The sequence below is a fragment of the Cervus canadensis genome, chromosome 28, assembly GCF_019320065.1.
Source record: "Cervus canadensis isolate Bull #8, Minnesota chromosome 28, ASM1932006v1, whole genome shotgun sequence".
In the NCBI taxonomy this organism is placed as follows: Eukaryota; Metazoa; Chordata; class Mammalia; order Artiodactyla; family Cervidae; genus Cervus; species Cervus canadensis.
In genome coordinates this window covers 13,821,517-13,849,025 of record NC_057413.1, presented here as the reverse complement: position 1 = coordinate 13,849,025, position 27,509 = coordinate 13,821,517, and the positions used below count along the sequence as shown (strand labels likewise).

Sequence of the window (27,509 nt, the reverse complement as noted above, 5' to 3'; positions counted from 1 at the left end):
TTGAATTTTATTCTAAGAAAATTGGAATGTCATTGAAGTATGGGGCATCTTTTGGTACCAAGAGTGATTCTAGAAGAATAGATATTTATTTCTCACAGTTCTGGAGGCCGGAAACCTGAGATCAGAGTGCCAACCTTTGGGTTCTGGTGAGGACCCTCTGCCCGGCCTATGGACGGCTTCCTTTTGTCCTGTCTTCACATTTCTTTTCCTCTTATAAGGACACTGATCCCATCTAAATATAATTACCTCCTGAGAGCCCTACCTCTGAAAAGCATCATGTCAGGGGTTAGGGCTTTGAGTTTAAGGGGTGACACTGACATTCGGTCCATAGTGGGGTGACTTGACACTTGGAGCTGCCCAGCTGTGTGCTGTGTGTGAACGGAGTGTGTGTGTGTGTGTGTGTGTGTGTGTGTGTGTAGGTAGGGTGACAGGAGTTGCTAAGGGTCTGAGATATGGAGTCACTTAAATTTTTGCAATAAATTCCTTTTGCAAAGGACAGGAAAATCTTCCATAGTATGAGTTTCAGCAAATGAGAGCTAGAAACAAGTTTGATCAGTTGTGGATACAGGCTGCAGATGGATCATGACAGTGAGTGACTGCGAGACCTGTGTGTGTGTGTCTGTGTGTGTGTGTGCGTGTGTGCACACGCACATGCACGCACGTGCACTTCTGCAGGGGTGCAGTCAGAAAGGAAGGAGGAGGCAACGGAGGGGAAAAAAGTGCCAACTGACCTCCAGACCCTGGCATTTGAATCACAGCCATCACAGGAGAGGAACAGGGCAATGTCAAATCTCAGCAGAGTTTCCACAGAACCTGAATAAAACATAAGGCATAGACAGAAGAGTGTGTCCATCTTATGAGTGCAGTTCAATGTGTTTTCACAAGGTAAACACACCTGGGTAGCCAGTATCAGATCAATACCAGACCTTCCAACACCCTTCACACTCCCTTTTAGTCACCACTCCTCCCATCCCCAAAGGTTACCACTGCCCTCATTTCCGACAGCCTGGATTGTTTTTGCCTGTTTGTGTACTTAAAATAAATGCTATTGCTGGATGCTATTTTAAATTTGTTTTCAAAGCTGTTCTGAAGCTTTTCCCAAAAGGACGCACTAACTTGGAAAGAGGGAAACCAGGGGTAAATGAGACATGCTGTTGAAATCCACAAGTTATCTATACACAGGGCTCTGGTTTCAAAGTGTCTTTAACTGGAGACAGTAGTCTACCATGGATCTCTAACTCCTAAGGCATGTTTTGGCTTTAGAAACTCTGTTCTGTGTCCTGCTCAATTGAAAATCTGCCCACTCAGCTGTCAAGAGAAGCAGAATACAATAGCGGGTCTCTAAACACTGACCAGTTGAACTGGTCCCCTTGAGCATATTATGGTGCAGAGTTTAACACTTGGTCTTTGCAAAGCCAAATATAAGAAGATAATAAAAGGAATGGGAACCAATCAGTTTTTATTTCATAGGTAACTTATTTAGTCTTTATAGCAATATTTTGAAGTTGGCATTATTACAATTTTACGGTTGAAGAAATTGAGGCTCAGAGAGATTAAATAGTTTGCTCAAGATCACATAGCTGGAAAATGCCCGAGTCATTTTCCTGCTTTTTAATCTATTTGCCTTTAGTTAAACCAGGATATCTCAGTGTGACTTTCTCCCTTTCCCTTTATCAATTATGATTTTTAAAATACAGAGAATAATTATATTTAATATATTCACTCGTTCATTCAACAAATGAGGTGTCTCATGTAACTGAGGTTCTCCTATGCTCTGGGCAGCATTCCTGGTATTAGAACAAATACAGACATGATTTCCATCTTTGTTGGTCTTAAAGCTTAGTGGCAGAGACGTAAAAATAGAATAGCTGTGAAACAAATGTAGATATTGTGAAAAGCGCAAAGAAGATGAGAGATACAGGTGCTAGGAGAAACTATTCTTTCCCTACTCTTTCCATCCACAAACCCTACAGAAGTACACACACACACACACACACACGTACACTTTCACATCAGGGATATCAGAGAAATCTTCCTGGAGACCAGCTTTTGAGTTGAGTTCTTAGGGGATTTAACAGGGTGAAATGGGAGAAGGAAGGGCATTCCAGGTAAAGTGAAGAGCACATGTGAAGGCCCTGAGGTAGGAGGGACACTCTAAACATGAGGGGAGGAGAAAACTGGTGTGGCTATAGTGAAGAGGGCTCAACGGAGTAAATAAACAGGGAAATGCAGGGTAATGACCCATAGAGACCAGACCAGCCAGGGCTCTGAGTCCAGAAAAGAGCCTGAAGCACATCTCACTGTGAGCTTTTACAGAGTGACAGGAAAAAGGAATGCAAATTTTCAGTGTCCTTTATCATCTCATATTTTAGAGAACGGTTTGCTATTGAGTGTGAAGTCCCTTGGAATTAACATCATTTGTTGCCTTTTGGGAAATATGTTCGCCCCACAGTGCTCTATAGAACCAAATTAAAAATAAATATCTAAACCAAATCAGGCTGCCTAGAGACACTGATAATAAGAGCCAAATTGAAACTGAGTTGAGATGCTGAGTTCGTGTCAGGTTAACATCACTGTGAATCGACTGGCAATTTATCATATTTAATTTTTAAAAAATGCTCGCTGTGTCCATTAGTCACGAAGGCTTGTGTTACTTGCTCTGCACAGTGAGGGAGGCAGCACCACCATTCCCAGCACACTGTCGTTAAAGGCTTGGTTCCGTGAGGTGGATGCTTTTGTGATTATGTAAATTGACTACATTTTGTCCTATTTAGTCTTACTCAGCAGAGAACAAAAGTATAACTGCTCTCCTGGAGGTGGTCCTTACAAACTGTTGATACTTTGAAGGAGGCCTCATGATCAGAATGCTTCCCAAGTGGCTCAATGGTAAAGAACCCGCTGGCCAATGCAGGAGACATTAAGTGACGTGGCTTCAAGTCCTGGGTCAGGAAGATCCCCTGGAGGAGGAAATGGCAACCTGCTCCAGTATTCTTGCCTGGACAAATCCTTGGACAGAGGATCCTGGGAGGCTACAGTCCCCTGGGTGTCAGAGAGTCAGACACAACTGAGCGCACACACATGCTCATGATCGGAAAGTATATGAAGCCCTTGCCTGTTGAAGGAATGGGAATATCTGTACTTGACAAATATCTGGTGAGTAATCAGATTACTCATCCTCACAAGAGGTCAGGGATGCTGGTCTCAGGGACCAGCAAACTGATCTGGGTTACAGCCATGGTAGGCAGCAGTAGATGAAGTAACATCATTTGTAGGGATCTGGTGAGAGAGATGCTTATGCAACTCAATCATTGCTAAGATTTACCTATGGAAGCTGCGCAATGTAAGTGCCTTTATCCATGACTAAGTCCCTGTCTTAATGCACATGTAAAAAATGCACATCCATATGTGTGCAGAGTTGGCGGTGAGGCTGAAATTGGGTAACCTCACAAGCATTCCCAGAGATAGGTTGAAGTCAAATTCTAGATTCATTTTCTGCCAAAACACCTCCAGGACCCTAGGTGGGCAACTTAAGATCTGGCTTGTCTTCCTCCTCCTTTGGGTGGGGTGGTGAGTAGCCTGTGGTACTAGTGGGTCCTCAACCTCAACTAGAGAAGTGTTTTTTATTACCAGCCCTCCAACCACATGTACTTTGCATTAAGCCATTGCCTTTTGAAAGAAAGACTGATTTTTTTTTTTTTCACCTTCTTGGTTGGCAAAGCAGAACCGAGGTATTTCACTCCTATTTCCAAGAGAAAAATGAAGATCCTGGGGTCATGAGGATCCTGCCGTCTGCTCAGGCAGTCCCCAGAGCATGGTTACCCAAGGGGTAACTTAGGAGAGGTTGGGAAGGGGCAAGGAAGGTAGCTAATAATTGAGTGTCCTCTGCATACCTAGCTTTTTCTGTGCTTGGCCTCATGCAATTCTCACATCTCAACAAGCTGGTGCTATCTGTGCATTTTATAGTTGAAAAGACTGAAGCACAGAGAAACTATGTAATTTGCTCAAGGTCTTATAGCAAAGAGAAAGAGCAGGGATCTGAAGCTGGGTCTGCTCAGCCCTGGTCTGTGCTGTTTTGTGAACACCTTGCTGCCCCCACTCACTCTCAAGCAAAGGGAAATCTGGAAATTTCTGTCCCCAAAGCCCCGGTCTGAATGTTTCAGCTTATGCCCAAGAACGTGGTAGGACATCCTTATCTCAAATGTCCTTCCCCCACCAAGCCTGCCTGTCCCGTCGGCCAGATTGTGGTGGTAAAACCCTGGCTGGGTCACTAGCAACAAAATTAATTTCAATTCCCATTAATTTTAATGTGTGTGTACATATGTCACCCAGTCTTTTTTCCCCTTGGGTGATTTTCAAAACTCTGTTGCAAAAACAAACAAAAACAAGGAATGACAAGCCCAAACAGGTTGAGAATCACCAGGGTATGGATGAAATTAGGTTTTCTTATTGGCAATCTCAATGCCTCCTGCTTCAGCATAGATTTATTTCACTTTTTGATTTTCTATCTTTTCTGTGGTTGGTGGAAATGAAGACTTATCTCCTTGGGTAACTGAAGACTATTATTATGCCATTTCCTCACCATTCTTTCCCAGATACAATAATCCACTTAATCTTTCCTCCGAGGTCCAGTTTTCACCTCTCTAATCAATGTCAGGAAAGCTCTGTTGATTCATGTAAATCTTCTGGCAGACGGTAGTCTTTAGGTATTTGGCTGCCATGTGTGGGCTGGCCCTTTCCCATCTGTAATTCTTTTCTAGGTCCTTTTCCTTCAGTTCAGTTCAGTTGCTCAGTCGTGTCTGACTCTTTGCAACCCCATGGACTGCAGTATGCCAGGCTTCCCTGTCCACCACCAACTCCCAGGTCTTGCTCACACTCATGTCTATCGATTCAGTGATGTCATCCAACCATCTCAACCTCTGTCTTCCCCTTATCCTCCTGCCTTCAATCTTTCCCAGCATCAGGGTCTTTTCCGAGGAATCAGTTCTTTGCATCAGGTGGCCAAAGTATTGGAGTTTCAGCTTCAGCATCAGTCCTTCCAATGAATAGTCAGGACTGATTTCCTTTAGGATTAACTGGTTGGATCTCCATGCTATCCAAGGGACGCTCAAGAGTCTTTTCCAACACCACAGTTCAAAAGCATCCTTTTCCTTACTGCCTCCTGATTTCTTCCCAAATAATCTTGTAAGTGTGAAAGCAATCAGAAATATCTCCAGCAGGGATTTTGCTCAATCTGAACTTGATCATAATACTAACAAGGCCTCAGAGGCTCAGGAAGGTAAATACCCTGACGCCACACTGGTTTCAGAGCAGCAAGGATGCTGGTGGGGCCATCAGCATCTCTCCTCCTAAGAATATTCACAGAGCGTACAACAGCTCCTATAATGGTGCCCATTACTCGAGGGGAAGGACTTCCCAGGTGGTGCTGGTGGTAAAGAATCCACCTGCCAACGTAGAAGCTGCAAGAGACTTGGGTTCAGTCTCTGGGTCGGGAAGATCCCCCGGAGGAGGAAATGGCAACCTGCTCCAGTATTCCTCACTGGGAAATTCCATGAACAGAGGAGCCTGGTGGGCTACAGTCCACAGGGCCACAGAGAGTCACACGCAACTGAGCGACGAAGCACACCTGAGGTGAATATCTGCTATTAACTCCCACCAAGGCAAGTATCGCATGTCAGTGAGGACAATTCATGTGAGGATTCGGATCTCACTTGGGGGTTGGCATTTTGAAGAAAGATTGTCACGTGTCATTAATTGCAGTTTTGGCTGCTCTTTTTTATGGCTGTTGTGAATGGGCTTTCTCTAGTTGCAGTGAACAGGGGCTACTCTTTGTAGGCTTGTGTGGGCTTCTCATTGCAGTGGCTTCTCTTGTTGCAGAGCACGGGCTCGAGGCACATGGGTTTCAGTAGTTGTAGCACATGGGCTCAGTAGTTATGGCTCATGGGCTCAGTTGCCTCGAGGCAGGTGAGATCTTCCTGAACCAGGGATCAAACCCATTTCCCCTGCATTAGCAGGCAGATTCTTACCCTCGGTAGTGCCAGGGAAGTCCGTCTCACTACTTACTGACTGGCTGTGTGACTAATTACATTTAACTGTTTGAACTTGTTTATCTATAAAATGGAGATAAAAACCATCTACTTAAAGCCTTATGAGTATGAAATGAGATAAATGATTACTGACCTCCTAGTGAAGTGACTGGTTCTTTAAGCATCCCACCAGGGGTTGGATCTGCAAGGTTAGCCCCCAGCTTCATGAAGCATGCAGTGCAGAGAGGGTACCAGTGAGCACATACCTGGTCTAAGGAAGCTGTTTCACACATGCTTCTAAAATTGGATGTCACTGTTTTAAAGTCAAACCAACCATAAGTTCTGTAAAATGAAAATTTATCAAAGTATCTACTTTGTTAAAAAGTTGTAAATCTGAACATCGTGTGTGTGTGTATATATATATATTCAGTGTTATTATCATTTTTGGACTGACTGAAGGGTTATAGAATAGTCTTATCTCGTTTTTACCATTTTAATGAGTGTGATTTCATTCTGGAGATTTGTGGGAAATACTTAGTTTCAGTATAGTTAAACCACAAAATACACACACACACACACCAACTGCACATTTCTTACTAATAGGAAAAGAAAACTCACTGCAATAAAAAGATGTACCTCCTGCAGCCAGCGACAGGTTATCCATCGCCTGCCTGGTTCCATTTGAGGGTCTGATCGCCTCACCAAGCAGTGTGTATCAGCAAAGCAAATGCCCGGTGCGTTTCCAGTTCTAACTGGAAGGAGAGGGTCAAGGCGGCCTGAAGGATGCTCTGGCTTGAAAGAGGCTGGGCATTGCTCATTCTGCTGCCGGCTGGGCCTTTTGGGGTAAAAAGAGTTGTTTCTAGTGCTGGAGCCAGGAACCAGACAGCTGGAAAACAGGTATTTCACTTCATCTCTGACTTATTCCATACCTCCTGGAAGGCTTGTTTGGTGCTGCTATGCTTTTTCCCAGTCCTGTTTCACCTATGACTCTCAGAAGGTGGCTTAGGGAATATTTTATTCTCATTAACGTTATGTGCTGGGCAGTTTACATCCTATAAATTCAGCATCAAAGCCTGCCATCAAACAGCTTATGCTTTCTGTTTTCCACATCTTTTTGTTGCTGTCATTGTCAAAATTCCTCCATATTAATGATTTTAGCCTCAACTCATTTTACATATTTCCATTTTCTTACTCTGCTTCGAATTCCAGATCTCCCTTCAGAAACTGAATCTTGATTTGGGGGAAATATTTTAGTTTTGGATACTGAAGACAGTTTTAGGCCAAAATTGTCTCAAGAGTAGTAAAGATCTGTGTACATTCTCATGAATTTCTTATAAAGATACAAGATGTCTCAACTAATAATCTACGAAAGTACATACCATGTGTATATTTTACATCCTCTATGGCATCTAGATTTATAAGAGCATTATGGCAAAGAAAAAATGGTAGTTTTTTTCATTTTAAAATTTTAATAAAGTAAATAACCAAATGAATAATGAATAAGTATGCCATTTGTCTCTGTTTAAAAATTAATGAATTGCTTTAGTGACTATTTCTAAATGTATATATCTGAAAAATGAACTTTATAAATATTGCACTGATATACTATGAGCTGGATTTCCAGAAATATAAAGGACATGATAGTTAGCAAAAATTTTTCACTAACTTTGCAGAAAGCAGAAAAACAGGCAAGGAATGTGATTTATTCATCCTACTTCTACTTGGTATTTATAGGAATTCTCCTATCTGATAAACTCAAAGCCCAGCAGGTGGGCCCCTGGTTGTCCTTACGGCGCTCCTGAGTGGCTGTTAGGCCATTGGCACGAAGCAGGCAGTTGAATCCAGGTCAGCAGGCTGGGGTTCTGGGCCTTGCAGATCATTACTGCTCATGCCTTGCACCGAAAAGGAGCAAAAGGAGATCAGTTCAGTGTCCTTTTCTCTGGGCATTTCTTTAACCCCAGCCCCCAAACCAACGGTTCCTTCCCGGGGTCCCTGTTACTACAGGGGTAGCACCTGCGACATCTCACCCTATCAGTGTCTCGCCTGTTCCCTCACTTGACTCATGGGCTCCCTGACGGCAGGGCTTCTCTCTTAGTCGTCCTTCTGCCCCAGCACTAGCCCAGCACCTGGCACACGAATCAGAGATGTTGAATAAATGCAATTAGTTGCCTAAAGTGTTAGTTAGGTTTCTCCAGAGAAACGGTCAACAGGGGAGAGTTTGAGGGGTGGGGTTTGGAATTGGTTCATGGGATTGTGAGGCATAGCAAGTGCAAAATCTGATGGAAGAGACTGGCAGGCTGGAGACTCAGGAAAGACTTGCATTTCATATCCAAAGGCAGTTGGCTGGCAGAACTCTCTTTAGCTTGGGGGAGGCTAGTCTCTGTTCTGTTCAGGTTACCCACCCTCATTATGGAGAGCAACCTGATTTACTCAAAGTCCACTGGTTTAAATGTAAATCTCATTCAAAAATACCCTTGTAGGGACTTTCCTGGTGGCCCACTGGTTAAGAATCTACCCTCCTAGTGCAGGGGGCCTAGGTTCAATCACTGGTCAGGGAACTAGATCCCACATGCTGTGACAAAGATCCCAACAGCCACAACTAAGACTTGGGACAGAAAAAAAAAAAAAAAAACTCTTATAGAAACATCCAGAACAATGACCAAATGTCTGAGCACTGTGGTCCAGACAAATTGACACATAAAATTAAATCATCGCATAAAATGAAATCATCGCACTTGATTTAACTATAGCCTAATAGGCACTGACATTACTTTCTAGGCAACCTTGAAAATATTGCTTTCATTGAGGAAATATTTATCTAGCTGCAATATATTTTACCTAGGCGAATACTCTGGCAAAAATAAGACTGGCAAATTTTGATATCACGGAAATAATAGATTTCCGTTTCAATTCTAATTCTAAAAAGGACATGCTATGTAAAATCAGACTGTATGCAAGAAGTAGGCAATTATTTTATTTAGGGTGTTCATAACAACAAGAGGAAAAAGTGTGGTTACTTAGTTTGACATTTCTATTTCATTTTTTGAACACATTTATATAGTTTGATAATTAAATATTATAAAGAATTTAGCAGAACTTCCCTGGTGGTACAGTGGATAAGAATCTGCCTGCCAATACAGAGGATATGAGTTTGATCCCTGGTCTGAGAAAATTCCACATGCTGGGGAGCAGCTAAGCCTGGGTACCTAGAGTCTTTGCTCCACAAGAGAAGCCACCACAATAAGAAGCCCGCACATGGCTACTAGAGAGTAGCTCCCACTCTCCATGATAGAGAAAAGCCAGCCCAGCAACAAAGACCCAGCACAGCCAAAAAAATAAATAAAATTTTTAGTGGAAACTCTTGCGTCCATTTCTTTCCCACATGTGCTTAGTTTTCCATCCTGCCCACTGTAGTTGGATTTCCAGATTAATTTTTAAGGTATATTTGTAGTTTCTTTGTGCAATTATAAACAAAAACAAACCTATGCTTTTATTTTTCACCCGTTAAAATTTTAACTTGTTAAAATTAACTTGTTAAAGAAGAAAATCACTTATTCATTAAGATCAGACTACGTAAATTGTAGTCACTAAGTGCAATCAATTAAAATTTTAGGTTAAATTTCAGTTCTCCTAAAAAGTTCAAGATTGAGGAAAGAAAAAGGAAGAAAATGGAGTAGAGAAAGAGTGTCTCAGGAAAAGTAAAGAGAGACAGGAAAAGAGAAAGCCTGAGTCACAGAGAAGACATGAGAGGCTGCATCTATATCCATCACAGAGCAAAACACACCAGCGGAGCCACATCCTGAGACAAATAAAGCTTTCATGGGTCCTTTGGACCTTCAGGGACCTTTGTGAACTTTCTGTTCATCTTTGTGGACTAATGGCCTCATATTCTGTTTTTCTAAGGCATTACCACGAAATAACTTTAAACAAGCCCATCACATTTTTCCATCATTAGGTATGCTGCTGCTGCTGCTAAGTCGCTTCAGTCGTGTCCGACTCTGTGCAACCCCATAGACGGCAGCCCACCAGGCTCCCCCATCCCTGGGATTCTCCAGCCAAAAACACTGGAGTGGGTTGCCATTTCCTTCTCCAATGCATGAAAGTGAAAAGTGAAAGTGAAGTCGCTCAGTCGTGTCCGACTCTTAGCAACCCCATGGACTGCAGCCCACCAGGCTCCTCCGTCCATGGGATTTTCCAGGCAAGAGTACTGGAGTGGGGCGCCATTGCCTTCTCCAACCATTAGGTATAAATGCTGCTATTCTTTTTTGGTACTACGTATGCAGGCTGTTGGGCTTCCCCCGTGGCTCAGTGGATAAAAAGAACACGCCTGCAATGCAGGAGATGGCAGGTGATGTGGGTTTGATCCCTGGGTTGGGGAGGACCCTAGAGGAGGGCATGACAACACACTTCAATATTCTTGCCTGGAGAATCCCAGGGACAGTGGGACCTGGTGGGCTACAGTCCATGGGGTCACAAAGAGTCAGACACAACTGAGCATGCATGCACATGCAGGCTCTTATGTGGGAGAAAGACGATGCCTATTTTTCACCCCTAGGTGGCTCAGCAGTAAATACTCCTGCGTTGTGGGAGACAGGTTCGATCCCTGGGGCAGAAAGATCCCCTGGAGAAAGAAATGGCAACGCACCCCAGCATTCTTGCCTGGGAAACCCCAAGGACAGAGAAACCTGGCGGGCTCCAGTCCATGGGGGCAAAGAGCTGGACACGACTCAGCGACTGAACAACAACAGGAGTACAAGAAGGTAAACAGTAACTCCCTAAACTGTGAAAATAACGAGATAATAAATTCTGTCACTAGAAGAATTCAAGCCCACCTGAAGAAGAGACCACCTCTCCAAAGATCTACAGAGAGGATTTCAGGATCAGAAGGGAAAATGCAGAGTGGATTCCATCAAGAAAGCAGTCATTCGTTTATTTCAGGTTCTGGTATGAAATGTAACACTTGAAATTCACACCTGAAATGCAAACAACAATGTCATTTTCTACAGGCCTGTGACGTGAGAATAGTAACTTTATTGGTTTGGTTATTGCTTATTATTATCATTCAAGTCAGTTTTTTATTACTTGTAAGGTTCACTAGTATGTATACTTAGCTTTATTACAAATTAAAAAATAATAAGTCTAGAGCTTGCCTGGTGGTTTGGTGGTATAGAATCTGCCTGCTGGTGCATGAGACACAGGTTCAGTCCCTGATCTAGGAAGATCCCACAGCTAAGCATGTGCCCCATGTCTACTGAACCTGTGCGTGAGAGTCTGGGAACTGCAACTACTGAAGCCTGCAAGCCCTCGAGACTGAGCTTGCAATGAGACAAGCCTGTGCACTACAACCAGAGAGTAGCTCCTGCTCTCCCCAACTAGAGAAAAGCCCGTGCGGCAAGGAAGACCCAGCACGGCCAAAAGTAAATAAATAAGTAAAATTATACATTTAGAAAAAAATGGGGCCAGAAAAGACATTCCTTTGAATGTTTGTGCCAATTGCCTAGAGAAGGCCTGGCAGTCACTGGGCCTGTCCTTGAGGTGTAAGGGTCATGCTCATGGACTTGCCGGGCATGTCCCTTCTGATCAGTTCAGTTCAGTTCAGTCGCTCAGTCGTATCCGACTCTGTGACTGCATGAATCGCAGCACGCCAGGCCTCCCTGTCCATCACTAGCTCCCAGAGTTTACCCAAACTCATGTCCATCGAGTCAGTGATACCATCCAGCCATCTCCTCCTCTGTTGTCCCCTTCTCCTTCTGCCCCCAATCCCTCCCAGCATCAGGGTCTTTTCCAATGAGTCAACTCTTCACAGAGGTGGCCAAAGTACTGGGGTTTCAGCTACAGCATCAGTCCCTTCCAATGAACACCCAGGACTGATCTCCTTTAGGATGGACTGGTTGGATCTCCTTGCAGTCCAAGGGACTATAAAGAGTCTTCTCCAACACCATAGTTCAAAAGCATCAATTCTTCGGTGCTCAGCTTTCTTCACAGTCCAACTCTCCCATCCATACATGACCACTGGAAAAACTATAGCCTTGACCCGACAGACCTTTGTTGGCAAGGCATCAGATAAAAAGCCATGGGGCCATTATGCATGGAGTGGGATTTTTTTTTCCCCCAAGTCTAAGGGAATCCGTATTGAATGCAGACAATGTAAGTCCAAGGTTTCAGTTTTGACTGCTTTCATTCCAAAGTTCTTAGAATTGTTGGAATTTGTTCAGAACAACCGAACTTTTGGATGTGAAAATATGGGTGTAAATTCCAGTTTGTTCAAGTTCTCATGTAAAACCATTTAATGTGCTTCCACTGGGAATTTTCAAATATTTGTTTATGAATTTTTGTGTAAGACTCTAGATAAGTAGAAAGAAAAAAGGACATTTAGTGATAAAGAGATGTGAAAACTATTCTACTTGAGATTATGAGATTTTTAAAAAAATGAGTGCATCCTGATTGCACGCATTTATAGAATTAACTCTGCAATACTTGTTATGTGAGAAGGGTAGCTTCTTGAAAGGCTCAGTAATTTTTACAAAATTATCTTAACTAGCTAAGTATGAAGGAAATCCAGATGATGGATTAATGTCTCATTCAGGTAAGACTTTATCCTCCAGTTTTGCTACTTGTGAAATAAAATGTTTTCTGGGAAATCATGCCAGTGAAAAGATAGCACTTTTGCCTAAGCGGCCACCAGGGAAATAAATATTACTTAGTCATACAGCACTATCATGATCAAAAACATTTCTTAGGTGCACGGGGAGGTAGCTTTTGACCATGTAGGGCAGAGGCACCAGGCTCTGGAACCAAAACTTGAGCTCTGTGAGGGGAGAGGAAGAAACAGCAGAGGGGTTTCATGGCACGTGAGCGGGGCAACTTAAGAGACAGGAGGCAGTGAGCAGTCCTGGATGAGCCAGGGTCTCTTGCTTGGGTGGCAGATGAGGGTGCAATGCTGCTCCCTTGGGCGAGGAAGCTGGTTGCCAAGAGAGGCTGATGTCTGCCTTTGCCAGGTTCCTTTTAGATGATAATCAGAGCATTCTCCAGCTTTGCGAGTTGGGAGAGTGTACAGGCCTGGCTCAGAGCAGTTTCTGGAATCAGGCTGACTTAGGTTTGAATTTTTTTTTCCCCGCCACTTATTACCTATGTGCCCCGACACTGGATCTGTGCCTTGGGTTTCTTAGCTGAAAGATGGAGATAACGCTAGTGCCTACATGATACGGATGTTGTGAGAATAAATGAGACAATACATGTAAAGCACTGGCTGATCCAAGGCACGTGGTGGGTTGTCAGCAAATAGCAAAAATCAACTCATGACACATGTAAGACACACACAGGGAAGAACTGTACAAACAACACTGCCAGCAGCAGCCCCTGGGGATAAGTGGAAAAGCAGGGTGTCCAGGAAAGGGTCAGACGGAAACGAAGAAAACGGTGGATTCCAAGTCAAAAACGTGGAAGAGGCAGGATGACAGAGAAATGAAGATTCTTGAACCCTACTGTCTGAGTTCAAGTCTCTGTTCTATTATTTAACAGATGTGTGGCTGGGACAAGTCACTTTGCCTCGCTGTACTGCAATTCTATCTACCTCACTGGGCTGTGGTGAAAATTAAAGATTATCCATCTCCTGGGTTTTTGTGTATTTAGAATAGTACCTGGAACTAGTGCTTTGAAAGAAAAGATGAGCATATATTGGATTATCTTTACTTATAAGACAAAAGAAAGGCAAATGATAGATCACATGCTGTGAAAAACATAACACAGGGTTAACATCCATAATATGTAAGTGCTCATACTCACTTGTAAAAAAATTTAATATCTCAATAGAAAATGGAAAAAGGGCATGCATGAGTGCACAATTCATAGGGAAGTCCAAATGGCCAATAAATTTGTGAAAAGATGAGCCATCTTCTTAGCAATCAGGAAAATGCTAATTGATGTGCCAGTGTAATTACAATTTTTTTCACTCAACTATTTGCCAAAAGTTAAGAAATAGCACTGAAACTCAGTGCTGGTAAGAAAATGGGGAAAGGGGCATTCCATTTATTGCTGGTGGGAGTGGGAAACACCATAGCCTTTTTGGAAAACAATCTAACAACATTTATTTCGATTACAATTACATGTATTTAAAAATACATTATTTTAAATATACCTACTATAATCAGTTCAGTCACTCAGTTGTGTCCAACTCTTTGTGAACCCATGAACCACAGCATGCCAGGCCTCCCTGTCCATCACCAACTCCCGGAGTCCACCCAAACCCATGTCCGTTGAGTCGGTGATGCCATCCAACCATCTCATCCTCTGTTGTCTCCTTCTCCTGCCCTCAAGCTTTCCCAGCATCAGGGTCTTTTCAAATGGGTCAGCTCTTCACATCAGGTGGCCAAAGTATTGGAGTTTCAGCTTCAACATCAGTCCTTCCAATGAACACCCAGGACTGATCTCCTTTAGGATGGACTGGTTGGATCTCCTTGCAGTCCAAGGGACTCTCAAGAGTCTTCTCCAACACCACAGTTCAAAAGCATCAATTCTTCAGCATTCAGCTTTCTTTATAGTCCAACTCTCACATCCATACATGACCACTGGAAAAACCATAGACTTGACTAGATGGACCTTTGTTGACAAATTAATGTCTCTGCTTTTTAATATGCTGTCTATGTTGGTCATAACTTTCCTTCCAAGGAGTAAGCGTCTTTTAATGTCATGGCTGCAATCACCATCTGCAGTGATTTTGGAGCCCCCCAAATAAAGTCAGCCACTGTTTCCCCATCTATTTGCCATGAAGTGATGGGACTGGATGCCATGATCTTAGTTTTCTGAATATGGGTTTTAAGCCAACTTTTTCACTCTCCTCTTTCACTTTCATCAAGAGGCTCATTAGTTCTTCTTCTTTTTCTGCCATAAGGGTGGTGTCATCTGCATATCTGAGGTTATTGATATTTCTCCCAGCAATCTTGATTCCAGCTTGTGCGTCTTCCAGCCCAGCATTTCTCATGATGTACTCTGCATATAAGTTAAATAAGCAGGGTGACAATATACAGCCTTGACGTACTCCTTTTCCTATTTGGAGCCAGTCTGTTGTTCCATGTCCAGTTCTAACTGTTGCTTCCTGACCTGCATACAGGGTTCTCAAGAGGCAGGTCAGGTGGTCTGGTATTCCTATCTCTTTCCGAATTTTCTACAGTTTATTGTGATCCACACAGTCAAAGGCTTTGGCTTAGTCATTAAAGCAGAAATAGATGTTTTTCTGGAACTCTCTTGCTTTTTTGATGATCAAGCAGATGTTGGCAATTTGATCTTTGGTTCCTCTGCCTTTTCTAAAACCAGCTTCAATATCTGGAAGTTCACGGTTCACGTATTGCTGAAGCCTGGCTTGGACAATTTTGAGCATTACTTTACTAGTGTGTGAGATGAGTGCAGTTGTGTAGTAGTTTGAGCATTCTTTGGGATTGCCTTTCTTTGGGGTTGGAATGAAAACTGACCTTTTCCATTCCTGTGGCCACTGCTGAGTTTTCCAAATTTGCTGACATATTGAGTGCAGCACTTTCACAGCATCATCTTCTGGGATTTGAAATAGCTCAACTGGAATTCCATCACCTCCACTAGCTTTCTTCATAGTGATGCTTCCTAATGCCCATTTGACTTCACATTCCAGGATGTCTGGCTCTAGGTGACTTATCACACCATCGTGATTATCTGGGTTGTGAAGATCTTTTTTGTACATTTCTTCTGTGTATTCTTGCCACTTCTTAATATCTTCTGCTTGTGTTAGGTCCATACCATTTCTGTCCTTTATTGAGCCCATCTTTGCAAGAAATGTTCCCTTGGCATCTCTAATTTTCTTGAAGAGATCTCTTTTACTTTAAAACACATGTAATTGGCCTAGGAATGCCATTCTTAGGAAGCTATTCTGTAGAAATAAAATTCAGATTTTAAGGACACGGAAACAAAGATTTTTCAGCAACACTGTTCATAGTGGTATTTTTTTGTAGTGCATGAATGCATGCTCATTCGCTTTGGTCATGTCTGGCTCTTTGTAACCCCATGGACTGTAGCCTGCCAGGCTCCTCTGTCCATGCAATTCTCCAGGCAAGAATACAGAAGTGGGTTGCTATGCCTTCCTCCAGGGAATCTTCTGGATCCAGGGATCGAGCCCATGTGTCCTCTGTCTCCTATGTAGACGGATTCTTTACTGCTGAGTGACTGGAAGCCCTTTTGTAGTGCAAGCAACCTCGGTGATCGTTAGTAGAGAAATGATTCAATGAGTTGACAAACACATAACCATAGAATACAATGTGTCTATTGAAAAGAATGAGAACTATATCCGTTCACCAGGGAGAATGTTTATCATGCACTGCTAAGTGAGAAATCAAATAGCAAGGAAACTAACCTAGTATGAATTCATTTCTGTAAAAAAAAATACAAAAAGGAAAATTCTTACGTATCCTTATAAACATTTGTATGTGTTCATATGACTATGAATAAAGATGTGTCTTTAATGCTGAAACCTGGGAGGCAGTGATGCTAGAGAGAAGGAGGAGGTGAGAGGGAATATAAATCAATAAAAAGAGGGAATTCACCAAAATTCCAACAACCAAATAAATACCAAGTAGACTCTAGGCAGATCTCAACTATACATACTGGAGTGGTTAGGTGGTAAAAACAGTTTCCCCTGCAGGCTGAAGGCAATGACCCCCTTCAGAAAGATGCCTGCTGGTGGTACCTGGTGATTAGATACTTTCATGTACACAAGATTTCTGGACGTTGTTACTTGGAAATCCTACCATGACTCAAAGTTCCCATTCTCTTTATCCTGTTTCTCTCAGGACTCAGCAGAGTGCTGTGCCCAGGTGGATCTCTGTAAATGGGACACTATTGTGGCAGAGGACAAGGATGCAAAGCAAGAGATGAATGCGGATTGGGGGGGAGGGCAGTCTCCCTGTGTCCTGGTTCTCCCTGTCTGGGGCTCAGCTCACAAAACAGTCTGCTGGGCTTTCTGCCTGGAGGCAGCAGAAGGAAAGGCCATTCCTGGACATGTTCTCAATAGGTGTATTGAGTCTTTGCACAAAAAGTGAGTTTGGAGCTGGCAAGTGCTCTGTCCAGCGGCCTGAACAGAATGAGATGGGTGATCAGGCAGCGTTTTTTTCAGGCTGTGCTTTGGCCACAGGATGCAACAGCCTTGGACTTGTTTCCAGGGTAGGGAATCCTCGAGTCTGGTATGCTGGAATGCCTTTCATGTGCTTTGTTGGATTCAGCCCCAGGACGGAGGTGGAGGGCTGACAAAAATGTCTATCAGGTGAGGCAAAAACCATCTTTGTGAGGACAGCAGCACTGTGTGGAGAATCTCTGCCTATGGCAACAAAGCTGGAGCCAAACCCTCTGACTTCTATAGTCTTGGTCCCTATAGAGACCCCCCTCTTCTCATCGCCCCCCTCCTGCACGCCCTCCTTTGTGCAGTGGTCTGAGTTCATTTGCCTGGCTTCTTTTCATTGCAGATTTCAATTCAGCCAACCAACAGAATTCTGCTTGAAGAGGAGGGAAGGAAGAGTGCTTCCATTTCTTGTGGTCTAACTGTGGAAATAAGACCCATGTACAGCAGCACTGCCCTTCCCGAGGACCATGTGTAATTCTTGGGACCCAATAACAAGCTAGGAACCTGGGGGGGGGGGGCGGGGGGCGGGCAGGGTGGGAGAATTTCTGAACAATCTCAAAGATGCGAGTTTGTTTTTGATCGTATTGTGGAACAGCCAGAGAAGGACTGCACCACATCGTAGGTGCTGTAGGGATGTCTGGTCCACCTGGACCTCCAAGTGCTGAGGGAAAGGAGAACAGTGGAGAGTGTGGGGAGGTGTGCTGGTCACTAGGTAACCTGGGGGGGGTGGTAAGAGCATTCTGTCTAGGGGGATCTCCACCCTGGACAGGTGTGACCTTAGGCAACTCGTTTCTCCTCGTTGGACTTCAGTTTCCTTCTCTGAAAAATAAGGGGGTCAGGTTTTATGGTTTCCAAGGTTCTTCTCAATTCTCAATCCTCTGAGTTATTGTGAGATAGTAGGAAATGGTTAAATCAAGGAAAGAACAAGGGTAGAAAACGAGCAAAATACGTAAAAACAAGGAGGAGCTACAGAAGCTAGTTATTACTTTTCTTGCCCCATTCCTACTCCTTCCTCCAGAAACAACTTCCAAAGAAAAGGCAGATTTGTGCCTATTTGGACAAACTGTAGCAGAAGACGGTGAAGCAAAAGAGGCTTAAACTGAAAATAATCTTGCCATTAAACACAAGATTCGTGACATCCAGGAGCTCCTGAGCCTGTGGTATCTTCAAGGAGACCCAGCATGCTTGGAAAATTGCCTGATAAATATGCTACGTCCCTCTGCACAGGTTCAGACGCATCCCTAGTCATGTCAGTTTTTTGATGCTTCCTGGAGCCCTTCTCTTATGCATTAGCATTTTCAGAAGGTTACAGGACTCAGATCCGTTAGTCAGATACCCCCTGCCCTCACCAAGTTGTGAGGGGCCGGAGAGAGAGAGGACACAGGGCAATGAACTCAAAGGAGACTCACACCCCTGCCCCACATTCTTCTGGGAGCTGGAAAAAGTCCGTGTCTTTCGTGGTGAGAGAATGGGTTACGACCCCTTCAGACACTGTCTCCGGAGAAACAAAGTTCACAGGCTGCAGAGGAGGGGGCCCGCAGTCTGAGGGACCCGGGCAGCTGATTCCACCTCTGTCCTTGAAGAGACTTTTTTCTTGCTTCTCTAGACACTTGCAGGCACCCTGGTGAGTTGACCCCAGGGACTCACATCTCATTGCGCGACCAGCTCTCCGGCTGTCACATTCACTTCAACTTAAGCCCCTCCTTTCATGAGAATGACCTAGAGATGACCCTCTGAAGGAGACAGTGTGTCTCTCGTGTTTGGCGAAACAGATAACTATGGTCTGTTCTCAAGAGTAGCGAGGAGGGATGAGGGGGAATCACAGACACATGGGTGCCTCTGTCTAGCTATTCAGGAGTTAAACTAAAACACTGATTTGAGAAAAGAGTAGCTCAGAGCAGAGCAAGGCTCCCATGCTGTCTGAGGGAAAGTGATCAGGAAACAAAAGGTTTTATGTGCTCAGTCGCATCCGACTCTGCGACCCCAAGGACTGTAGCCTGCCAGGCTCCTCTGTCCATGGGATTCTCCAGGCAAGAAAGCTGGATGGGGTTGCCATTTCCTTCTCCAGGGGATCTTCCCCACCCAGGGATCAAACCCATACCTCTGAGTCTCCTGCATTGGAGGCAGATTCTTTACTGCTGAGTCACGGGGGAAGCCCAAAAGGTTTAAGTCAGGAGCAAATTTGACTTGATAGGAACTGGTAACTTCTTTGGACCAGACAATAAGTGGATTTGGAAATAAAGGCAGATTAAAAAAAAAAAAAAAATCTGCTTAAAATAACCCTGGGAGGAGAATAGCCTGGATGTGAGTCCTTAATAGAGGTATCCAGAAGAAATTAAGTAATTATCATTTTCTGATCTGGATAAGGCTAGGGAAGGTATTGATTCTCTCTCTAGGCAAATGCAGGTTCATCAGCATGAACTCATTTACACTGCGTGCAAGCAAGTTCTTTCCTTTCACATGTATAATGATTCAGAACAGGTTTTAGGATGAGAAACCTGGTGCTCTCTAGCAGGATGGGTTTGGAAGGAGAAGTGTGGAAGAGGAAGGAGGTCATTATAAGACTCGTGCTACTTAATATTAAGATCACGAGAGCCTGGACCTGCCACGGTAGCACTGGGACTGGAGAAGAATTTGTTACAAATCAAAAAGTATAGAATTACTGGCCTTGCAGAAAAGCTCCTCAGTGAGAAAGAAAAAACAGGCAAAATGTGGGGGAAAACTTGCCATAAATATGATGGAAAAAAATGAATATTCTAAATATAAGTGACAAATAGATTCAAGGGATTAGATCTGATAGACAGAGTGCCTGAAGAACTATGGATGGAGGTTCATGATATTGTACAGGAGGCAGGAATCAAGACTATCCCCAAGATAAAGAAATGCAAAAAGGCAAAATGGTTGTCTAAGAAGGCCTTGCAAATAGCTGAGAAAAGAAGAGAAGTGAAAGGCAAAGGAGAAAAGGAAAGATATTCCCATTTGAATGCAGAGTTCCAAAGAATAGCATGGAGAGATAAGAAAACCTTCCTCAGTGATGACTGCAAAGAAATAGAGGAAAACAATAGAATGGGAAAGACTAGAGATCTCTTCAAGAAAATTAGTGATACGAAGGGAATATTTCATGCAAAGATGAGCACAATAAAGGACAGAAATGGTATGGACCTAATAGAAACAGAAGATATTAAGAATCGGTGGCAGGAACACACAGAAGAACAATACAAAGAAGATTTTAATGACCCAGATAAACACGATGGTGTGATCACTCACCTAGAGCCAGACATCCTGGAAAGGGAAGTCAAGTGGGCCTTAGGAAGCATCACTACAAACAAAGCTAATGGAGGTGATGGAATTCCAGTTGAGCTATTTCAAATCCCAGAAGATGATGCTGTGAAGGTGCTGCACTCAATATGCCAGTAAATTTGGAAAACTCAGCAGTGGCCACAGGACTGGAGAAGCTCAGTTTTCATTCCAATCTCAATGAAAGGCAATTCCAAAGAATGTTCAAACTACCACACAATTGCCCTCATCTCACACGCTAGTAAAGTAATGCTCAAAATTTTCCAACCCAGGCTTCAACAGTACGTGAACCGTGAAATTCCAGATGTTCAAGCTGGTTTTAGAAAAGGCAGAGGAACCAGAGATCAAATTGCCAACATCTGCTGGATCATCGAAAAAGCAAGAGAGTTCCAGATAAACATCTACTTCTGCTTTAATGACTAAGCCAAAGCCTTTGACTGTGTGGATCACAATAAACTGTAGAAAATTCTAAAAGAGATGGGAATACCAGACCACCTGACCTGCCTCCTGAGAAATATGTATGCAGGTCAAGAAGTAACAGTTAGAACCAGACATGGAACAACAGATTGGTTCCAAACAGGGAAAGGAGTACGTCAAGCCTATATACTGTCACCCTGCTTATTTAACTTATATGCAGAGTATATTATGAAAAATGCTGGGCTGGATGAAGCACAAGCTAGAATCAAGATTGCTGGGAGAAATATCAATAACCTCAGATACGCAGATGACACCACCCTTATGGCAGAAAGTGAAGAACTCATGAGCCTCTTGAAAGTGAAAGAGCAGAGTGAAAAAGTTGGCTTAAAGCTCAACATTCAGAAAACTAAGATCATGGCATCTGGTCCCATCACTTCATGGCAAACAGATGGGGAAACAATGGAAATAGTGACAGACTTTATTTTTGGGGGTTCAAAAATCACTGTAAATGGTGACTGCAGCCATGAAATTAAAAGACACTTGTTCCTTGGAAGAAAAGCTATGACCAACCTAGACAGCATGTTAAAAAGTAGAGACATTACTTTGCCAACAAAGGTCCGTCTAGTCAAAGCTATGGTTTTTCCAGGAGTCATGTACAGATGTGAGAGTTGGACTACAAAGAAAGCTAAGTGCTGAAGAATTGATGCTTTTGAACTGTGGTGTTGGAGAAGACTCTTGAGAGTCCCTTGGACTGCAAGGAGATCCAACCAGTCCATCCTAATGGAGATCAGTCCTGGGTGTTCATTGTAATGAATATTCATTCATTCAAACTCCAATACTCTGGTCACCTGATGTGAAGAACTGACTGATTTGAAAAGACTCTGATGCTGGGAAAGATTGAAGGCAGGAGGAGAAGGGGACGACAGAGGATGAGTTGGTTGGATGGCATCATCGACTCGATGGACATGAGTTTGAGCAAGCTTTGGGAATTGGTGATGGACAGGGAGGCCTGGTGTGCTGCAGTCCATGGGGTCGCAAAGAGTCAGACACGACTGAGCGACTGAACTGAACTGATACAGGCAAAAAAAGACACTGAGACCCAGCCCCCATAAGGGCCGAGGAAGTGGATGGAAATTTTTCATAGACAGAACATAAATCGATTAATAAACCTCAAAAAATGTTTAGCCTCACTTGTGGTTAACAAACTAAACATTTAAACAGCGATTTCTTTTTTTTAGTAATCATATTATTCATTTAAAAACACAATATTGATAACACAAATAGTGTGTGCCTTAACTGGCATAATCTTTCTGGATAGGAATTTGCTGACATGTATCAAAAGATTTAAAACTATGTCAGCCCTTTGATTCACACTCTACTTTTCAGTTACTCTCCCAAAGAAATAATAACCAAATTGTTAACAGATTTACTTGTTTGTCAAGATGGTTTTTAGACTAGCATAAGCAAGGAAGAGGGGGAAACAACCAATCATTCAATTCTGGGAACATGATGAATAAATTACAACATATTCCGCCATATGATGGTCCATTAAGGAATCATTAAAACTGTATTTTCTTACTAGTGAAAAAAAATTTCTTTTGGCCACAAAGCTTGTGGGATGTTAGTTCCCCAACCAGCAATCGAACCCAGGCCCTTGGCAGTGAAAACTCAGAATCCTAGTCACTGGACTGCCACAGAATTCCCTGAAAGTATTTTTACTTAATGTTAATACATATTTTTATGTAATGTTTTATATAGTTGTTTCATTATATGATCTCAGTTGTTTATATATGTACATATATCCATGAATATACATAGAAAGATATGATCAAAACAAAATTGAATTCTATATTTTCATCATCTATTAGAGAAAGCACTGATGTCATTTCCAACAATGATAAATGGGATAGAATGGTAAGTCTGTTATGGATTGCAGCATGCCACTGAAATTTTTAACTCTAACATCTCTTATCTCCAAAGCTAAACTGCCAGCTAGGAGGCCACTGTTCTAAACAGTTACTACAAGTAGGTAATTTTGGGCAAATTGTTTCACGTTTCTGGGCATCTGTTTCCTCATCTTTAAGTTGGAATCTATGATAAAATATACCTATTTTTGGAGCTGTACTGCCTTAAAGTTAACAATGACAGCTTATAAAATGCCAAAAAGCACTGTTTTAAATTTTTGACAACTGCGTGAAGATAAAATATCTCATGTGGTTTCAATCTGCATTTCCTTCCTTACTAGAAGGTTGATGCAACTTCACATGTTTATTGCTAAATTGTAACTCTTCTGTGATTTCAATCTTTTCTTATGATTCCAAGGAGTCCTTCATTTATTGTGAACAGGAAACTTTGTTATATATGTTGGAAATGTGCTATCAGTTTCTTTACTGTCCTTGGCTTCATCATACAGAAGTATTTGTTATATAGAAGTTTAAATTTTTATGCATTAAACCTAATTGCCTTTTTCTTTAAACCTACTATGGGAAGAAACTCTGACCTTCCAATTAAAAAACTATTCTCCTACATTTTTCTAATACTTTGTGTAGTCACATTTTTATAGATTTAGAAATAAAGATTTAGAATCTTGCTACTTAAACTGTTCCATAAATCAGCAGCATCAACATTACCTTAGAGCTTTTCATACAGAGTGCAGAATCTCAGGACCCATTCCAGAGCCCCTCAGGTCTGCAAGTGTTAGGCTGTTAGCATAACTACTGCCATCCTGGGCCAGCACAGTCCCTTCCGTCATTCCACTCACCTGACCCAGGACCATACTGTGTAGCAAATCACTTCTCTGTCCTGAAGGGCTTTGTAGTCAATAGACATTATTTAGTGATTGTTAGGGCCAGGTGGCCTCAATGCTCTGTTAGTCCCCAAACAACGATGAAGACCTTTGCTGAGATATTTGCAGCACCCACGAGACTACTCATTCATAAATCTTGACTCAGGAATGCAATACTGTTTCCAAGCACATACCTTATACCCTAGGTTAACTATAAAATTGCCCCTGTGGACACTTGTTGGTGCGGGTGCAGCTGTGGATGCTTCTGAATCCTTGCCCTCCCCACCCTACCCTGCGAGTCCATTGCTCTACAATAAATGGATCCATTGATTACATGGAACGGCCTCCCTCAATTTTTGGTCTCAAGGTAAGTTCTCAGTTTGGTAAGCACTTTTGCATCCTCCAACAGCAATTTTCAACACCTTCCTATGAACGTTAATGTTTAAGAGGCGCTGGTCTAGAAAATAATTTTGTTTGTGAGATAAAGATGTATTATGTTTTGCTTTTTCTGTATCACCGTTAAGTTCTGCATTTCTTTGGATTTGATTGCCATTTTGTTCAACACCACCAGAGCCAGTGTAGGGGAGGAGAAAATGAGTCTGAAAAAGTGGAAATCTTTGAGTACCCAGGAAATCAAATAGCAAACTCCAAAACATGGGTCTACCATGTGCATTCATTCTGAAAGAGCAATCAGAAGAGAGAGGGAAGATAACTTGTTTGGGACGCCTATAATTTGGGGGTGGCAAAACTTTTGAGTGCAGTTGACCATTGAGCAACTTGGAGATTAGATGCATTGATGACCACCCCATACATTTGAAAATCTGGGTATAACTTTATAGTCAGCCCTCTGGATCTGTGGTTCCTCCTTATCCAAGGTTCCATGTGTATGGATTAAACCAATCACAGATCATCTAGTCCTATGATATATATTTAGTGAGAAAATAAATCCACGTATATGTAGACCTGCTGTGGTTCAAACTGGTGTTGTTCAAGGGTCAGCTGTACACTAGTATAAGTGGAACCAAAGTGTTTCAGACAGAAGTGACAACTGATACATTTTCCAAGTCATGTATTATGTTGCCTTTTGGATACAATTAAGAGTTGTACATGGGGCTTCCACAGTGGCTCAGCTGTAAAGAATCTGCTTGCAATGCATGAGATCTGGGTTTCATCCCTGGGTCAGGAAGATCCTCTGAAGGAGGAAATGACAACCCAGTCTAGTATTCTTGCCTGGGAAATCCCATGGACAGAGGAGCCTCGTGGGCTGCAGTCCATGAGGTTGCAAGAGTTGCACACGACTTAGTGACTAAACCAACACCACCAGAGTTGTGTATGTGTAGAGTTTTGAGGGTACCCTCTTGTTTTCATACTGTCTTTTTGATACTGACAAAGACTGAAGATCATAATAATTCGCTAGGTAAACTCTAAAGTGTAGAAATCAGTTATGCTGACTCTAAACTTACAAATACGTTAAAAGCAACACGACAAAGAGTGTACCGCCAACTATTCCACAACGGCTCCAAACTGCCCGGTCTCACACCGTCAGACGCTATGTAAACAATCCCTAGAAATAGAGAATCAAACATTGAATGGAATGCAAAATATTTCTGTATGATTAATACAAAGCAATTTAGAAATATTTTTTATTCCTACATAATGCAGATATTTTGCTTTCCTGGAGATCAGAGTAAAAGAGAGCATGGACTGCTCTTGTTGGTCTTGGTCCACAATAGGGTTTCATTTGTTGAAACCACACATTTATGTGCAAAATTACCTTGTATATATAGAGTAAATTTAGTTTGGATCAAATTATTCAAAATACAAAGTGAAAACTATCTCAGAATTTTTGTTCATGCTTTGGAGGGGGGGTTTGTTTTTTTTTTGGACCACCTTGGGATGTAGGGATGGGACTCGTCTGACCTCAGTTAACAGTGACCAGAGGAGAGGGGGCGCTGTATTAGTTTGTTAGGGCTGCTCTGTGAAACAGACTGGATGGTTTAAATAGAATTTATCTCACAGTGCTGGAGGTGAGAAGTCCAACGTGGAGGTGTGGGTCTCCTCCTGCAGCCGCTCTGACTTGCTGATGGCTTTCTCCCTGTGTCCTCACAGTCCTCCGTGTGCTTCTGTGTCCTGGTCTCTTCTTCTCATAAGAACAATAGTCATTGGATTAGGGCTTCCCTAGTGGCTCAGTGGGGAGAAAATCTGCCTGCAAAGCAGGAGACGCAGGAGACGTGGATTCAACCCCTGGGTCGGGAAGATCCCCTGGAGGAGGGCACGGTAACCCACTCCAGTATTCTTGTCTGGAAAATCCCATGGACAGGGAAGGCTGGCAGTTTACAGTCCATGGGGACACCGAGTCGGACAAGACTGAAGCAACTTAGCATGAGCATGAGGCATGGATTAGGGTCCACTCTAATAACCTCATTTTACTTTAATTACCTGTTTAAAGAACCTATCTTCAAATACAGTTCCATTCGGGAGTACTGGGGGCTAGGATTTCAATATATAAAGTTTGGGAGGACAGAATTCAGCCCATAACAGACGATGCTCTGGGAAGGGCTGTGACCAGAGAGGCAGATCACTGAGTTAATCCCAGCCTTGCCGCTAGCTCTGTTCCTTACTTTTAGCCTTAGATCTCCTGGCTCTGTTCCTGCATAATGTCTTTCACTTCATGCTAAGACTCAAAAACTAATATCAGCCTTATTAGTGAGCTATTTTATATTATGTTTATGCATTCCTGACATCTCTCATTTCTGAAAAATTCTGTGGCCATCCTTTACTATGCAGATAACATAGTTTGAGTCTCTATCTCACAGGTTGCAGAAGGATTCTCTGATGTGCCTGCCTTTTCTGAGGGGCTTCACTCTCTAGGGCTCCCAAGGCTGCAACTGGTCACTGGTCTTGGCTCTGACACCTCTCTCTTCTTGGATCAGCTTGCTAATGCAGGACTCAAACTCAGTCCCTTCTCTCCAGTGTCCCAGCAAGGACGGTGGAGCAGATTCTGACCCAAGGTTTTAGGGAAAGGGGAAGGGATGGGGTGGGTGGTAACATTAGAGGGCGCTGCAAGTAAAAACCTTTTTTTTTTTTTTTTTTAAAGTAAAAACCTTTAAAGTGCATGGTAGACCTGCCTGACTTAAGGTTCCATGGTCTTTTCTTAATTCAGGGCATTTCTTACTGGGCCAGCATCTCCCATTTTGACTTCAACTATGGATGCCACTCAAACCCCTTTCTTTTCCTCAAGATCTTCCTTCTATTTACCTCTTTCCTCCTTCCTGGTTTCCACATCTACTTCACCCCAGTTTCTCTCAAGTCATCAATGAACAGCTCCTAATTCTGTTATTTTCTTAACAAGAAACACAGCTCTTGTCCAGTTTCATCTTTTCTTTTAGTTGGCCCCTGGGGGTGGGGCTCACTTTCCTCAACCAACGACCCATCAAGAAATATTTCTGACACAGTCATCTCCTCTGCTGTGAACTACGCCTCTAGCGTGTGAGAGCTGTTCAGTCTCTTTAAGGTCAGATCCTCATCTTTTTCCCCCCTATCTCCTCTTACAGATTCTCTACAGTGGCTTTAGGAGTCACTCTCCCTTCTGTAGTGTAGAAAACAGTTGATACTGTAACCACTTCAGATGCATTTTGGTGCTTATGTGTCACATGAATGTTAACGGTAAGAGAAAAGAAGACATAACTTGTTGTCCTGGTTATGTAGTACCGGTGATTATTTCAAATAGAAAAGCATTATGGGGTCATCTATTTGATTCCCTCCTCATCAAGAATTAAGTGGATCAAGGAAGAAATAGTCCATTTCATAGTTACTACTGGTGCAAGGTGCCAACTCTTTTTTTCTTGGT

The 27,509-nt window shown here is 42.8% G+C and overlaps 1 long non-coding RNA gene across 1 annotated transcript; it reads right to left on the bottom strand.

Moving 5' to 3' along the window:
• Positions 1-10,930: 10,930 nt before the first annotated feature.
• LOC122429113 lies at positions 10,931-25,749 on the bottom strand. Its single transcript, XR_006265930.1, has 3 exons — positions 25,677-25,749; positions 25,123-25,223; positions 10,931-10,996 (listed from the first exon to the last, which is right to left on the bottom strand). It is a non-coding gene; the product is annotated as an uncharacterized LOC122429113 (long non-coding RNA).
• Positions 25,750-27,509: the final 1,760 nt, after the last annotated feature.